Raw genomic sequence first — 16,473 nt, 5'->3', positions numbered from 1 at the left:
CCTAGGCCAGCGGCATGCCATGCCACGGGCAAGGCAGGCCAGCCAAAGCCAGCAGCATGCCATGCCAAGGCCAAGGCCAGCAGCATGCGATGCCACGGCCAAGACAGCCCAGCCAAAGCCAGCAGCATGCCATGCCAAGGCCTAGGCCAGCGGCATGCCATGCCACGGGCAAGGCAGGCCAGCCAAAGCCAGCAGCATGCCATGCAAAGGCCAAGGCCATCAGCATTCCATGCCACGGCCAAGGCAGCCCAGCCAAAGCCAGCAGCCTGCCATGCCAAGGCCAAGGCCAGCAGCATGCCAGGCCACGGCCAAGGCAGGCCAGCCAAAGCCAGCAGCATGCCATGCCAAGGCCTAGGCCAGCAGCATGCCATGCCACGGCCAAGGCAGCCCAGCCCAAGCCAGCAGCATGCCATGCCAAGGCCAAGGCCAGCAGCATGCCATGTCAAGGCCAAGGCAGGCCAGCCAAAGCCAGCAGCATGCCATGCCAAGGCCAAGGCCAGCAGCATGCCATGCGACGGCCAAGGCAGCCCAGCCAAAGCCAGCAGCATGCCATGCTAAGGCCAAGGCCAGCAGCATGCGATGCCACGGCCAAGACAGCCCAGCCAAAGCCAGCAGCATGCCATGCCAAGGCCTAGGCCAGCAGCATGCCATGCCACGGCCAAGGCAGGCCAGCCAAAGCCAGCAGCATGCCATGCCAAGCCAAGGCCAGCAGCATGCCATGCCACGGCCAAGGCAGCCCAGCCAAAGCCAGCAGCATGCCATGCCAAGGCCAAGGCCAGCAGCATGCCATGCCACGGCCAAGGCAGCCCAGCCAAAGCCAGCAGCATGCCATGCCAAGGCCAAGGCCAGCAGCATGCGATGCCACGGCCAAGACAGCCCAGCCAAAGCCAGCAGCATGCCATGCCAAGGCCTAGGCCAGCAGCATGCCATGCCACGGCCAAGGCAGGCCAGCCAAAGCCAGCAGCATGCCATGCCAAGGCCAAGGCCAGCAGCATGCCATGCCACGGCCAAGGCAGCCCAGCCAAAGCCAGCAGCATGCCAAGCCAAGGCCAAGGCCAGCAGCATGCCATGCCAAGGCCTAGGCCAGCAGCATGCCATGCCACGGCCATGGCAGCCCAGCCCAAGCCAGCGGCATGCCATGCCAAGGCCAAGGCCAGCAGCATGCCATGCCACGGCCAAGGCAGGCCAGCCAAAGCCAGTAGCATGCCATGCGAAGGCCAAGGCCAGCAGCATGCCATGCGACGGCCAAGGCAGCCCAGCCAAAGCCAGCAGCATGCCATGCCAAGGCCAAGGCCAGCAGCATGCGATGCCACGGCCAAGATAGCCCAGCCAAAGCCAGCAGCATGCCATGCCAAGGCCTAGGCCAGCAGCATGCCATGCCACGGCCAAGGCAGGCCAGCCAAAGCCAGCAGCATGCCATGCCAAGGCCAAGGCCAGCAGCATGCCATGCGACGGCCAAGGCAGGCCAGCCAAAGCCAGCAGCATGCCATGCCAAGGCCAAGGCCAGCAGCATGCCATGCCACGGCCAAGGCAGGCCAGCCAAAGCCAGCAGCATGCCATGCCAAGGCCGAGGCCAGCAGCATGCCATGCCACGGCCAAGGCAGCCCAGCCCAAGCAAGCAGCATGCCATGCCAAGGCCCAGGCCAGCAGCATGCCATGCCACGGCCAAGGCAGGCCAGCCAAAGCCAGCAGCATGCCATGCCAAGGCCAAGGCCAGCAGCATGCCATGCCACGGCCAAGGCAGCCCAGCCAAAGCCAGCAGCATGCCATGCCAAGGCCTAGGCCAGCAGCATGCCATGCCACGGCCAAGACAGCCCAGCCCAAGCCAGCAGCATGCCATGCCAAGACCAAGGCCAGCAGCATGCCATGCCACGGCCAAGGCAGCCCAGCCAAAGCCAGCAGCATGCCATGCCAAGGCCAAGGCCAGCAGCATGCCATGCCACGGCCAAGGCAGCCCAGCCAAAGCCAGCAGCATGCCATGCCAAGGACAAGGCCAGCAGCATGCCATGCCATGGCCAAGGCAGGCCAGCCAAAGCCAGCAGCATGCCATGCCAAGGCCTAGGCCAGCAGCATGCCATGCCACGGCCAAGGCAGCCCAGCCCAAGCCAGCAGCATGCCATGCCAAGGCCAAGGCCAGCAGCATGCCATGCCACGGCCAAGGCAGGCCAGCCAAAGCCAGCAGCATGCCATGCCAAGGCCAAGGCCAGCAGCATGCCATGCGACGGCCAAGGCAGCCCAGCCAAAGCCAGCAGCATGCCATGCCAAGGCCAAGGCCAGCAGCATGCGATGCCACGGCCAAGACAGCCCAGCCAAAGCCAGCAGCATGCCATGCCAAGGCCTAGGCCAGCGGCATGCCATGCCACGGCCAAGGCAGGCCAGCCAAAGCCAGCAGCATGCCATGCAAAGGCCAAGGCCATCAGCATTCCATGCCACGGCCAAGGCAGCCCAGCCAAAGCCAGCAGCATGCCGTGCCAAGGCCAAGGCCAGCAGCATGCCATGCCACGGCCAAGGCAGGCCAGCCAAAGCCAGCAGCATGCCCTGCCAAGGCCTAGGCCAGCAGCATGCCATGCCACGGCCAAGGCAGCCCAGCCCAAGCCAGCAGCATGCCATGCCAAGGCCAAGGCCAGCAGCATGCCATGCCAAGGCCAAGGCAGGCCAGCCAAAGCCAGCAGCATGCCATTCCAAGGCCAAGGCCAGCTGCATGCCATGCGACGGCCAAGGCAGCCCAGCCAAAGCCAGCAGCATGCCATGCCAAGGCCAAGGCCAGCAGCATGCGATGCCACGGCCAAGACAGCCCAGCCAAAGCCAGCAGCATGCCATGCCAAGGCCTAGGCCAGCAGCATGCCATGCCACGGCCAAGGCAGGCCAGCCAAAGCCAGCAGCATGCCATGCCAAGCCAAGGCCAGCAGCATGCCATGCCACGGCCAAGGCAGCCCAGCCAAAGCCAGCAGCATGCCATGCCAAGGCCTAGGCCAGCAGCATGCCATGCCACGGCCAGGGCAGCCCAGCCCAAGCCAGCAGCATGCCACGCCAAGGCCAAGGCCAGCAGCATGCCATGCCACGGCCAAGGCAGGCCAGCCAAAGCCAGCAGCATGCCATGCCAAGGCCAAGGCCAGCAGCATGCCATGCCACGGCCAAGGCAGCCCAGCCAAAGCCAGCAGCATGCCATGCCAAGGCCAAGGCCAGCAGCATGCGATGCCACGGCCAAGACAGCCCAGCCAAAGCCAGCAGCATGCGATGCCAAGGCCTAGGCCAGCAGCATGCCATGCCACGGCCAAGGCAGGCCAGCCAAAGCCAGCAGCATGCCATGCCAAGGCCAAGGCCAGCAGCATGCCATGCCACGGCCAAGGCAGCCCAGCCAAAGCCAGCAGCATGCCATGCCAAGGCCAAGGCCAGCAGCATGCCATGCCAAGGCCTAGGCCAGCAGCATGCCATGCCACGGCCAAGGCAGCCCAGCCCAAGCCAGCGGCATGCCATGCCAAGGCCAAGGCCAGCAGCATGCCATGCCACGGCCAAGGCAGGCCAGCCAAAGCCTGTAGCATGCCATGCGAAGGCCAAGGCCAGCAGCATGCCATGCGACGGCCAAGGCAGCCCAGCCAAAGCCAGCAGCATGCCATGCCAAGGCCAAGGCCAGCAGCATGCGATGCCACGGCCAAGATAGCCCAGCCAAAGCCAGCAGCATGCCATGCCAAGGCCTAGGCCAGCAGCATGCCATGCCACGGCCAAGGCAGGCCAGCCAAAGCCAGCAGCATGCCATGCCAAGGCCAAGGCCAGCAGCATGCCATGCGACGGCCAAGGCAGCCCAGCCAAAGCCAGCAGCATGCCATGCCAAGGCCAAGGCCAGCAGCATGCCATGCCACGGCCAAGGCAGGCCAGCCAAAGCCAGCAGCATGCCATGCCAAGGCCTAGGCCAGCAGCATGCCATGCCACGGCCAAGGCAGCCCAGCCCAAGCCAGCAGCATGCCATGCCAAGGCCAAGGCCAGCAGCATGCCATGCCACGGCCAAGGCAGGCCAGCCAAAGCCAGCAGCATGCCATGCCAAGGCCAAGGCCAGCAGCATGCCATGCCACGGCCAAGGCTGCCTAGCCAAAGCCAGCAGCATGTCATGCCAAGGCCTAGGCCAGCAGCATGCCATGCCACGGCCAAGACAGCCCAGCCCAAGCCAGCAGCATGCCATGCCAAGGCCAAGGCCAGCAGCATGCCATGCCACGGCCAAGGCAGCCAGCCAAAGCCCGCAGCATGCCATGCCAAGGCCAAGGCCAGCAGCATGCCATGCCACGGCCAAGACAGCCCAGCCAAAGCCAGCAGCATGCCATGCCAAGGCCTAGGCCAGCAGCATGCCATGCCACGGCCAAGGCAGCCCAGCCAAAGCCAGCAGCATGCCATGCCAAAGCCTAGGCCAGCAGCATGCCATGCCACGGCCAAGGCAGCCCAGCCAAAGCCAGCAGCATGCCATGCCAAGGCCAAGGCCCGCAGCATGCCATGCCACGGCCAAGGCAGGCCAGCAAAAGCCAGCAGCATGCCATGCCAAGGCCTAGGCCAGCAGCATGCCATGCCACGGCCAAGGCAGCCCAGCCCAGGCCAGCAGCATGCCATGCCAAGTCCTAGGCCAGCAGCATGCCATGCCACGGCCAAGGCAGGCGAGCCAAAGCCAGCAGCATGCCATGCCAAGGCCAAGGCCAGCCGCATGCCATGCCACGGCCAAGGCAGGCCAGCCAAAGCCAGCAGCATGCCATGCCAAGGCCTAGGCCAGCAGCATGCCATGCCACGGCCAAGACAGCCCAGGCCAAGCCAGCAGCACGCCATGCCAAGGCCAAGGCCAGCAGCATGCCATGCCACGGCCAAGGCAGCCCAGCCAAAGCCAGCAGCATGCCATGCCAAGGCCAAGGCCAGCAGCATGCCATGCCACGGCCAAGACAGCCCAGCCCAAGCCAGCAGCACGCCATGCCAAGGCCAAGGCCAGCAGCATGCCATGCCACGGCCAAGGCAGCCCAGCCAAAGCCAGCAGCATGCCATGCCAAGGCCAAGGCCAGCAGCATGCCATGCCACGGCCAAGGCAGCCCAGCCAAAGCCAGCAGCATGCCATGCCAAGGCCAAGGCCAGCAGCATGCCATGCCACGGCCAAGGCAGCCCAGCCAAAGCCAGCAGCATGCCATGCCAAGGCCAAGGCCAGCAGCATGCCATGCCACGGCCAAGGCAGCCAAGCCAAAGCCAGCAGCATGCCATGCAAAGGCCTAGGCTAGTAGCATGCCATGCCACGGCCAAGGCAGCCCAGCCAAAGCCAGCAGCATGCCATGCCAAGGCCAGCAGCATGCCATGCCACGGCCAAGGCAGCCCAGCCCAAGCCAGCAGCATGCCATGCCAAGGCCAAGGCCAGCAGCATGCCATGCCAAGGCCAAGGCAGGCCAGCCAAAGCCAGCAGCATGCCATGCCAAGGCCAAGGCCAGCAGCATGCGATGCCACGGCCAAGACAGCCCAGCCAAAGCCAGCAGCATGCCATGCCAAGGCCTAGGCCAGCAGCATGCCATGCCACGGCCAAGGCAGGCCAGCCAAAGCCAGCAGCATGCCATGCCAAGCCAAGGCCAGCAGCATGCCATGCCACGGCCAAGGCAGCCCAGCCAAAGCCAGCAGCATGCCATGCCAAGGCCTAGGCCAGCAGCATGCCATGCCACGGCCAAGGCAGCCCAGCCCAAGCCAGCAGCATGCCACGCCAAGGCCAAGGCCAGCAGCATGCCATGCCACGGCCAAGGCAGGCCAGCCAAAGCCAGCAGCATGCCATGCCAAGGCCAAGGCCAGCAGCATGCCATTCCACGGCCAAGGCAGCCCAGCCAAAGCCAGCAGCATGCCATGCCGAGGCCAAGGCCAGCAGCATGCGATGCCACGGCCAAGACAGCCCAGCCAAAGCCAGCAGCATGCCATGCCCAGGCCTAGGCCAGCAGCATGCCATGCCACGGCCAAGGCAGGCCGGCCAAAGCCAGCAGCATGCCATGCCAAGGCCAAGGCCAGCAGCATGCCATGCCACGGCCAAGGCAGCCCAGCCAAAGCCAGCAGCATGCCATGCCAAGGCCAAGGCCAGCAGCATGCCATGCCAAGGCCTAGGCCAGCAGCATGCCATGCCACGGCCAAGGCAGCCCAGCCCAAGCCAGCGGCATGCCATGCCAAGGCCAAGGCCAGCAGCATGCCATGCCACGGCCAAGGCAGGCCAGCCAAAGCCTGTAGCATGCCATGCGAAGGCCAAGGCCAGCAGCATGCCATGCGACGGCCAAGGCAGCCCAGCCAAAGCCAGCAGCATGCCATGCCAAGGCCAAGGCCAGCAGCATGCGATGCCACGGCCAAGATAGCCCAGCCAAAGCCAGCAGCATGCCATGCCAAGGCCTAGGCCAGCAGCATGCCATGCCACGGCCAAGGCAGGCCAGCCAAAGCCAGCAGCATGCCATGCCAAGGCCAAGGCCAGCAGCATGCCATGCGACGGCCAAGGCAGCCCAGCCAAAGCCAGCAGCATGCCATGCCAAGGCCAAGGCCAGCAGCATGCCATGCCACGGCCAAGGCAGGCCAGCCAAAGCCAGCAGCATGCCATGCCAAGGCCTAGGCCAGCAGCATGCCATGCCACGGCCAAGGCAGCCCAGCCCAAGCCAGCAGCATGCCATGCCAAGGCCAAGGCCAGCAGCATGCCATGCCACGGCCAAGGCAGGCCAGCCAAAGCCAGCAGCATGCCATGCCAAGGCCAAGGCCAGCAGCATGCCATGCCACGGCCAAGGCAGCCTAGCCAAAGCCAGCAGCATGCCATGCCAAGGCCTAGGCCAGCAGCATGCCATGCCACGGCCAAGACAGCCCAGCCCAAGCCAGCAGCATGCCATGCCAAGGCCAAGGCCAGCAGCATGCCATGCCACGGCCAAGGCAGCCCAGCCAAAGCCAGCAGCATGCCATGCCAAGGCCAAGGCCAGCAGCATGCCATGCCACGGCCAAGACAGCCCAGCCAAAGCCAGCAGCATGCCATGCCAAGGCCCAGGCCAGCAGCATGCCATGCCACGGCCAAGGCAGCCCAGCCAAAGCCAGCAGCATGCCATGCCAAAGCCAAGGCCAGCAGCATGCCATGCCACGGCCAAGGCAGCCCAGCCAAAGCCAGCAGCATGCCATGCCAAGGCCAACGCCCGCAGCATGCCATGCCACGGCCAAGGCAGGCCAGCCAAAGCCAGCAGCATGCCATGCCAAGGCCTAGGCCAGCAGCATGCCATGCCACGGCCAAGGCAGCCCAGCCCAAGCCAGCAGCATGCCATGCCAAGTCCTAGGCCAGCAGCATGCCATGCCACGGCCAAGGCAGGCTAGCCAAAGCCAGCAGCATGCCATGCCAAGGCCAAGGCCAGCAGCATGCCATGCCACGGCCAAGGCAGCCCAGCCAAAGCCAGCAGCATGCCATGCCAAGGCCTAGGCCAGCAGCATGCCATGCCACGGCCAAGACAGCCCAACCCAAGCCAGCAGCACGCCATGCCAAGGCCAAGGCCAGCAGCATGCCATGCCACGGCCAAGGCAGCCCAGCCAAAGCCAGCAGCATGCCATGCCAAGGCCAAGGCCAGCAGCATGCCATGCCACGGCCAAGACAGCCCAGCCCAAGCCAGCAGCACGCCATGCCAAGGCCAAGGCCAGCAGCATGCCATGCCACGGCCAAGGCAGCCCAGCCAAAGCCAGCAGCATGCCATGCCAAGGCCAAGGCCAGCAGCATGCCATGCCACGGCCAAGGCAGCCCAGCCAAAGCCAGCAGCATGCCATGCCAAGGCCAAGGCCAGCAGCATGCCATGCCACGGCCAAGGCAGCCAAGCCAAAGCCAGCAGCATGCCATGCAAAGGCCTAGGCCAGCAGCATGCCATGCCACGGCCAAGGCAGCCCAGCCAAAGCCAGCAGCATGCCATGCCAAGGCCAAGGCCAGCAGCATGCGATGCCACGGCCAAGGCAGCCCAGCCAAAGCCAGCAGCATGCCATGCCAAGGCCAAGGCCAGCAGCATGCCATGCCACGGAAGCCAGCAGCATGCGATGCCAAGGCCAAGGCCAGCAGCATGCGATGCCACGGCCAAGGCAGCCCAGCCAAAGCCAGCAGCATGCCATGCCAAGGCCAAGGCCAGCAGCATGCCATGCCACGGCCAAGGCAGCCCAGCCAAAGCCAGCAGCATGCCATGCCAAGGCCAAGGCCAGCAGCATGCCATGCCAAGGCCTAGGCCAGCAGCATGCCATGCCACGGCCAAGGCAGCCCAGCCCAAGCCAGCGGCATGCCATGCCAAGGCCAAGGCCAGCAGCATGCCATGCCACGGCCAAGGCAGGCCAGCCAAAGCCTGTAGCATGCCATGCGAAGGCCAAGGCCAGCAGCATGCCATGCGACGGCCAAGGCAGCCCAGCCAAAGCCAGCAGCATGCCATGCCAAGGCCAAGGCCAGCAGCATGCCATGCCACGGCCAAGATAGCCCAGCCAAAGCCAGCAGCATGCCATGCCAAGGCCTAGGCCAGCAGCATGCCATGCCACGGCCAAGGCAGGCCAGCCAAAGCCAGCAGCATGCCATGTCAAGGCCAAGGCCTGCAGCATGCCATGCGACGGCCAAGGCAGCCCAGCCAAAGCCAGCAGCATGCCATGCCAAGGCCAAGGCCAGCAGCATGCCATGCCACGGCCAAGGCAGGCCAGCCAAAGCCAGCAGCATGCCATGCCAAGGCCTAGGCCAGCAGCATGCCATGCCACGGCCAAGGCAGCCCAGCCCAAGCCAGCAGCATGCCATGCCAAGGCCAAGGCCAGCAGCATGCCATGCCACGGCCAAGGCAGGCCAGCCAAAGCCAGCAGCATGCCATGCCATGGCCAAGGCCAGCAGCATGCCATGCCACGGCCAAGGCAGCCTAGCCAAAGCCAGCAGCATGCCATGCCAAGGCCTAGGCCAGCAGCATGCCATGCCACGGCCAAGACAGCCCAGCCCAAGCCAGCAGCATGCCATGCCAAGGCCAAGGCCAGCAGCATGCCATGCCACGGCCAAGGCAGCCCAGCCAAAGCCAGCAGCATGCCATGCCAAGGCCAAGGCCAGCAGCATGCCATGCCACGGCCAAGACAGCCCAGCCAAAGCCAGCAGCATGCCATGCCAAGGCCCAGGCCAGCAGCATGCCATGCCACGGCCAAGGAAGCCCAGCCAAAGCCAGCAGCATGCCATGCCAAAGCCAAGGCCAGCAGCATGCCATGCCACGGCCAAGGCAGCCCAGCCAAAGCCAGCAGCATGCCATGCCAAGGCCAACGCCCGCAGCATGCCATGCCACAGCCAAGGCAGGCCAGCCAAAGCCAGCAGCATGCCATGCCAAGGCCTAGGCCAGCAGCATGCCATGCCACGGCCAAGGCAGCCCAGCCCAAGCCAGCAGCATGCCATGCCAAGTCCTAGGCCAGCAGCATGCCATGCCACGGCCAAGGCAGGCTAGCCAAAGCCAGCAGCATGCCATGCCAAGGCCAAGGCCAGCAGCATGCCATGCCACGGCCAAGGCAGCCCAGCCAAAGCCAGCAGCATGCCATGCCAAGGCCTAGGCCAGCAGCATGCCATGCCACGGCCAAGACAGCCCAACCCAAGCCAGCAGCACGCCATGCCAAGGCCAAGGCCAGCAGCATGCCATGCCACGGCCAAGGCAGCCCAGCCAAAGCCAGCAGCACGCCATGCCAAGGCCAAGGCCAGCAGCATGCCATGCCACGGCCAAGGCAGCCCAGCCAAAGCCGGCAGCATGCCATGCCAAGGCCAAGGCCAGCAGCATGCCATGCCACGGCCAAGACAGCCCAGCCCAAGCCAGCAGCACGCCATGCCAAGGCCAAGGCCAGCAGCATGCCATGCCACGGCCAAGGCAGCCCAGCCAAAGCCAGCAGCATGCCATGCCAAGGCCAAGGCCAGCAGCATGCCATGCCACGGCCAAGGCAGCCCAGCCAAAGCCAGCAGCATGCCATGCCAAGGCCAAGGCCAGCAGCATGCCATGCCACGGCCAAGGCAGCCCAGCCAAAGCCAGCAGCATGCCATGCCAAGGCCAAGGCCAGCAGCATGCCATGCCACGGCCAAGGCAGCCAAGCCAAAGCCAGCAGCATGCCATGCAAAGGCCTAGGCCAGCAGCATGCCATGCCACGGCCAAGGCAGCCCAGCCAAGGCCAGCAGCATGCCATGCCAAGGCCAAGGCCAGCAGCATGCGATGCCACGGCCAAGGCAGCCCAGCCAAAGCCAGCAGCATGCCATGCCAAGGCCAAGGCCAGCAGCATGCCATGCCACGGAAGCCAGCAGCATGCCATGCCAAGGCCAAGGCCAGCAGCATGCGATGCCACGGCCAAGGCAGCCCAGCCAAAGCCAGCAGCATGCCATGCCAAGGCCAAGGCCAGCAGCATGCCATGCCACGGCCAAGGCAGCCCAGCCAAAGCCAGCAGCATGCCATGCCAAGGACTAGGCCAGCAGCTTGCCATGCCACGGCCAAGGCAGGCCAGCCAAAGCCAGCAGCATGCCATGCCAAGGCCTAGGCCAGTAGCATGCCATGCCACGGCCAAGGCAGCCCAGCCAAAGCCAGCAGCATGCCATGCCAAGGCCAAGGCCAGCAGCATGCGATGCCACGGCCAAGGCAGCCCAGCCAAAGCCAGCAGCATGCCATGCCAAGGCCAAGGCCAGCAGCATGCCATGCCACGGCCAAGGCAGCCCAGCCAAAGCGAGCAGCATGCCATGCCAAGGCCAAGGCCAGCAGCATGCGATGCCACGGCCAAGGCAGCCCAGCCAAAGCCAGCAGCATGCCATGCCAAGGCCAAGGCCAGCAGCATGCCATGCCACGGCCAAGGCAGCCCAGCCAAAGCCAGCAGCATGCCATGCCAAGGCCAAGGCCAGCAGCATGCCATGCCACGGCCAAGGCAACCCAGCCAAAGCCAGCAGCATGCCATGCCAAGGCCAAGGCCAGCAGCATGCCATGCCACGGCCAATGCAGCCCAGCCAAAGCCAGCAGCATGCCATGCCAAGGCCAAGGCCAGCAGCATGCCATGCCAAGGCCAAGGCCAGCAGCATGCCATGCCACGGCCAAGGCAGCCCAGCCAAAGCCAGCAGCATGCCATGCCAAGGCCAAGGCCAGCAGCATGCCATGCCACGGCCGAGGCAGCCCAGCCAAAGCCAGCAGCATGCCATGCCAAGGCCAAGGCCAGCAGCATGCCATGCCACGGCCCAGGCAGCCAAGCCAAAGCCAGCAGCATGCCATGCAAAGGCCTAGGCCAGCAGCATGCCATGCCACGGCCAAGGCAGCCCAGCCAAAGCCAGCAGCATGCCATGCCAAGGCCAAGGCCAGCAGCATGCCATGCCACGGCCAAGGCAGCCCAGCCAAAGCCAGCAGCATGCCATGCCAAGGCCAAGGCCAGCAGCATGCCATGCCACGGCCAAGGCAGCCCAGCCAAAGCCAGCAGCATGCCATGCCAAGGCCAAGGCCAGCAGCATGCCATGCCACGGCCAAGGCAGCCCAGCCAAAGCCAGCAGCATGCCATGCCAAGGCCGAGGCCAGCAGCATGCCATGCCAAGGCCAAGGCAGCCCAGCCAAAGCCAGCAGCATGCCATGCCAAGGCCAAGGCCAGCAGCATGCCATGCCAAGGCCAAGGCCAGCAGCATACCATGCCACGGCCAAGGCAGCCCAGCCAAAGCCAGCAGCATGCCATGCCAAGGCCAAGGCCAGCAGCATGCCATGCCACGGTCGAGGCAGCCCAGCCAAAGCCAGCAGCATGCCATGCCAAGGCCAAGGCCAGCAGCATGCCATGCCACGGCCAAGGCAGCCAAGCCAAAGCCAGCAGCATGCCATGCAAAGGCCTAGGCCAGCAACATGCCATGCCACGGCCAAGGCAGCCCAACCAAAGCCAGCAGCATGCCATGCCAAGGCCAAGGCCAGCAGCATGCCATGCCACGGCCAAGGCAGCCCAGCCAAAGCCAGCTGCATGCCATGCCAAGGCCAAGGCCAGCAGCATGCGATGCCACGGCCAAGGCAGCCCAGCCAAAGCCAGCAGCATGCCATGCCAAGGCCAAGGCCAGCAGCATGCGATGCCACGGCCAAGGCAGCCCAGCCAAAGCCAGCAGCATGCCATGCCAAGGCCAAGGCCAGCAGCATGCCATGCCACGGCCAAGGCAGCCCAGCCAAAGCCAGCAGCATGCCATGCCAAGGCCAAGGCCAGCAGCATGCCATGCCACGGCCAAGGCAGCCCAGCCAAAGCCAGCAGCATGCCATGCCAAGGCCAAGGCCAGCAGCATGCGATGCCACGGCCAAGGCAGCCCAGCCAAAGCCAGCAGCATGCCATGCCAAGGCCAAGGCCAGCAGCATGCCATGCCAAGGCCAAGGCCAACAGCATGCCATGCCACGGCCAAGGCAGCCCAGCCAAAGCCAGCAGCAGGCCATGCCAAGGCCAAGGTCAGCAGCATGCGATGCCACGGCCAAGGCAGCCCAGCCAAAGCCAGCAGCATGCCATGCCAAGGCCAAGGCCAGCAGCATGCCATGCCACGGCCAAGGCAGCCCAGCCAAAGCCAGCAGCATGCCATGCCAAGGCCAAGGCCAGCAGCATGCGATGCCACGGCCAAGGTAGCCCAGCCAAAGCCAGCAGCATGCCATGCCAAGGCCAAGGCCAGCAGCATGCGATGCCACGGCCAAGGCAGCCCAGCCAAAGCCAGCAGCATGCCATGCAAAGGCCTAGGCCAGCAGCATGCCATGCCACGGCCAAGGCAGCCCAGCCAAAGCCAGCAGCATGCCATGCCAAGGCCAAGGCCAGCAGCATGCGATGCCACGGCCAAGGCAGCCCAGCCAAAGCCAGCAGCATGCCATGCCAAGGCCAAGGCCAGCAGCATGCCATGCCACGGCCAAGGCAGCCCAGCCAAAGCCAGCAGCATGCCATGCCAAGGCCAAGGCCAGCAGCATGCGATGCCACGGCCAAGGCAGCCCAGCCAAAGCCAGCAGCATGCCATGCCAAGGCCAAGGCCAGCAGCATGCCATGCCACGGCCAAGGCAGCCCAGCCAAAGCAAGTAGCATGCCATGCCAAGGACTAGGCCAGCAGCTTGCCATGCCACGGCCAAGGCAGGCCAGCCAAAGCCAGCAGCATGCCATGCCAAGGCCTAGGCCAGTAGCATGCCATGCCACGGCCAAGGCAGCCCAGCCAAAGCCAGCAGCATGCCATGCCAACGCCAAGGCCAGCAGCATGCGATGCCACGGCCAAGGCAGCCCAGCCAAAGCCAGCAGCATGCCATGCCAAGGCCAAGGCCAGCAGCATGCCATGCCACGGCCAAGGCAGCCCAGCCAAAGCCAGCAGCATGCCATGCCAAGGCCAAGGCCAGCAGCATGCCATGCCAAGGCCAAGGCCAGCAGCATGCCATGCCACGGCCAAGGCAGCCCAGCCAAAGCCAGCAGCATGCCATGCCAAGGCCAAGATCAGCAGCATGTCATGCCACGGCCAAGGCAGCCCAGCCAAAGCCAGCAGCATGCCATGCCAAGGCCAAGGCCAGCAGCATGCCATGGCAAGGCCAAGGCAGCCCAGCCAAAGCCAGCAGCATGCCATGCCAAGGACTAGGCCAGCAGCATGCCATGCCACGGCCAAGGCAGGCCAGCCAAAGCCAGCAGCATGCCATGCCAAGGCCTAGGCCAGCAGCATGCCATGCCACGGCCAAGGCAGCCCAGCCAAAGCCAGCAGCATGCCATGCCATGGCCAAGGCCAGCAGCATGCCATGCCACGGCCAAGGCAGCCCAGCCAAAGCCAGCAGCATGCCATGCCAAGGCCAAGGCCAGCAGCATGCGATGCCACGGCCAAGGCAGCCCAGCCAAAGCCAGCAGCATGCCATGCCAAGGCCAAGGCCAGCAGCATGCCATGCCAAGGCCAAGGCCAGCAACATGCCATGCCACGGGCAAGGCAGCCCAGCCAAAGCCAGCAGCCTGCCATGCCAAGGCCAAGGCCAGCAACATGCCATGCCGCGGCCAAGGCAGCCCAGCCAAAGCCAGCAGCATGCCATGCCAAGGCCAAGGCCAGCAGCATGCCATGCCACGGCCAAGGCAGCCCAGCCAAAGCCAGCAGCATGCCATGCCAATGCCAAGGCCAAGGCCAGCAGCATGCCATGCCACGGCCAAGGCAGCCCAGCCAAAGCCAGCAGCATGCCATGCCAAGGCCAAGGCCAGCAGCATGCCATGGCACGGCCAAGGCAGCCCAGCCAAAGCCAGCAGCATGCCATGCCAAGGACTAGGCCAGCAGCATGCCATGCCACGGCCAAGGCAGGCCAGCCAAAGCCAGCAGCATGCCATGCCAAGGCCAAGGCCAGCAGCATGCGATGCCACGGCCAAGGCAGCCCAGCCAAAGCCAGCAGCATGCCATGCCGAGGCCAAGGCCAGCAGCATGCCATGCCACGGCCAAGGCAGCCCAGCCAAAGCCAGCAGCATGCCATGCCAAGGCCAAGGCCAGCAGCATGCCATGCCACGGCCAAGGCAGCCCAGCCAAAGCCAGCAGCATGCCATGCCAAGGCCAAGGCCAGCAGCATGCCATGCCAAGGCCAAGGCCAGCAGCATGCGATGCCACGGCCAAGGCAGCCCAGCCAAAGCCAGCAGCATGCCATGCCGAGGCCAAGGCCAGCAGCATGCCATGCCACGGCCAAGGCAGCCCAGCCAAAGCCAGCAGCATGCCATGCCAAGGCCAAGGCCAGCAGCATGCCATGCCACGGCCAAGGCAGCCCAGCCAAAGCCAGCAGCATGCCATGCCAAGGCCAAGGCCAGCAGCATGCGATGCCACGGCCAAGGCAGCCCAGCCAAAGCCAGCAGCATGCCATGCCAAGGCCAAGGCCAGCAGCATGCCATGCCAAGGCCAAGGCCAACAGCATGCCATGCCACGGCCAAGGCAGCCCAGCCAAAGCCAGCCGCATGCCATGCCAAGGCCAAGGTCAGCAGCATGCGATGCCACGGCCAAGGCAGCCCAGCCAAAGCCAGCAGCATGCCATGCCAAGGCCAAGGCCAGCAGCATGCCATGCCACGGCCAAGGCAGCCCAGCCAAAGCCAGCAGCATGCCATGCCAAGGCCAAGGCCAGCAGCATGCCATGCCACGGCCAAGGCAGCCCAGCCAAAGCCAGCAGCATGCCATGCCAAGGCCAAGGCCAGCAGCATGCGATGCCACGGCCAGGGCAGCCCAGCCAAAGCCAGCAGCATGCCATGCCAAGGCCAAGGCCAGCAGCATGCCATGCCACGGCCAAGGCAGCCCAGCCAAAGCCTGCAGCATGCCATGCCAAGGCCTAGGCCAGCAGCATGCCATGCCACGGCCAAGGCAGCCCAACCAAAGCCAACAGCATGCCATGCCAAGGCCAAGGCCAGTAGCATGCCATGCCAAGGCCAAGGCCAGCAGCATGCCATGCCACGGCCAAGGCAGCCCAGCCAAAGCCAGCAGCATGCCATGCCAAGGCCAAGATCAGCAGCATGTCATGCCACGGCCAAGGCAGCCCAGCCAAAGCCAGCAGCATGCCATGCTAAGGCCAAGGCCAGCAGCATGCCATGGCACGGCCAAGGCAGCCCAGCCAAAGCCAGCAGCATGCCATGCCAAGGACTAGGCCAGCAGCATGCCATGCCACGGCCAAGGCAGGCCAGCCAAAGCCAGCAGCATGCCATGCCAAGGCCTAGGCTAGCAGCATGCCATGCCACGGCCAAGGCAGCCCAGCCAAAGCCAGCAGCATGCCATGCCAAGGCCAAGGCCAGCAGCATGCCATGCCACGGCCAAGGCAGCCCAGCCAAAGCCAGCAGCATGCCATGCCAAGGCCAAGGCCAGCAGCATGCCATGCCACGGCCAAGGCAGCCCAGCCGAAGCCAGCAGCATGCCATGCCAAGGCCAAGGCCAGCAGCATGCGATGCCACGGCCAAGGCAGCCCAGCCAAAGCCAGCAGCATGCCATGCCAAGGCCAAGGCCAGCAGCATGCCATGCCAAGGCCAAGGCCAGCAGCATGCCATGCCAAGGCCAAGGCCAGCAACATGCGATGCCACAGCCAAGGCAGCCCAGCCAAAGCCAGCAGCATGCCAGGCCAAGGCCAAGGCCAGCAACATGCCATGCCACGACCAAGGCAGCCCAGCCAAAGCCAGCAGCATGCCATGCCAAGGCCAAGGCCAGCGGCATGCCATGCCACGGCCAAGGCAGCCCAGCCAAAGCCAGCAGCATGCCATGCCAAGGCCAAGGCCAGCAGCATGCCATGCCACGGCCAAGGCAGCCCAGCCAAAGCCAGCAACATGCCATGCCAAGGCCAAGGCCAGCAGCATGCCATGCCACGGCCTTGGCAGCCCAGCCAAAGCCAGCAGCATGCAATGCCAAGGCCTAGGCCAGCCGCATGCCATGCCACGGCCAAGGCAGGCCAGCCAAAGCCAGCAGCATGCCATGCCAAGTCCTAGGCCAGCAGCATGCCATGCCACGGCCACGGCAGCCCAGCCAAAGCCAGCAGCATGCCATGCCAAGGCCAAGGCCAGCAGCATGCC

This window comes from Camellia sinensis, chromosome 14, assembly GCF_055761805.1.
Source record: "Camellia sinensis isolate YWXY chromosome 14, ASM5576180v1, whole genome shotgun sequence".
NCBI classification, from domain to species: domain Eukaryota; kingdom Viridiplantae; phylum Streptophyta; class Magnoliopsida; order Ericales; family Theaceae; genus Camellia; species Camellia sinensis.
This window is presented reverse-complemented; position numbering follows the sequence as displayed.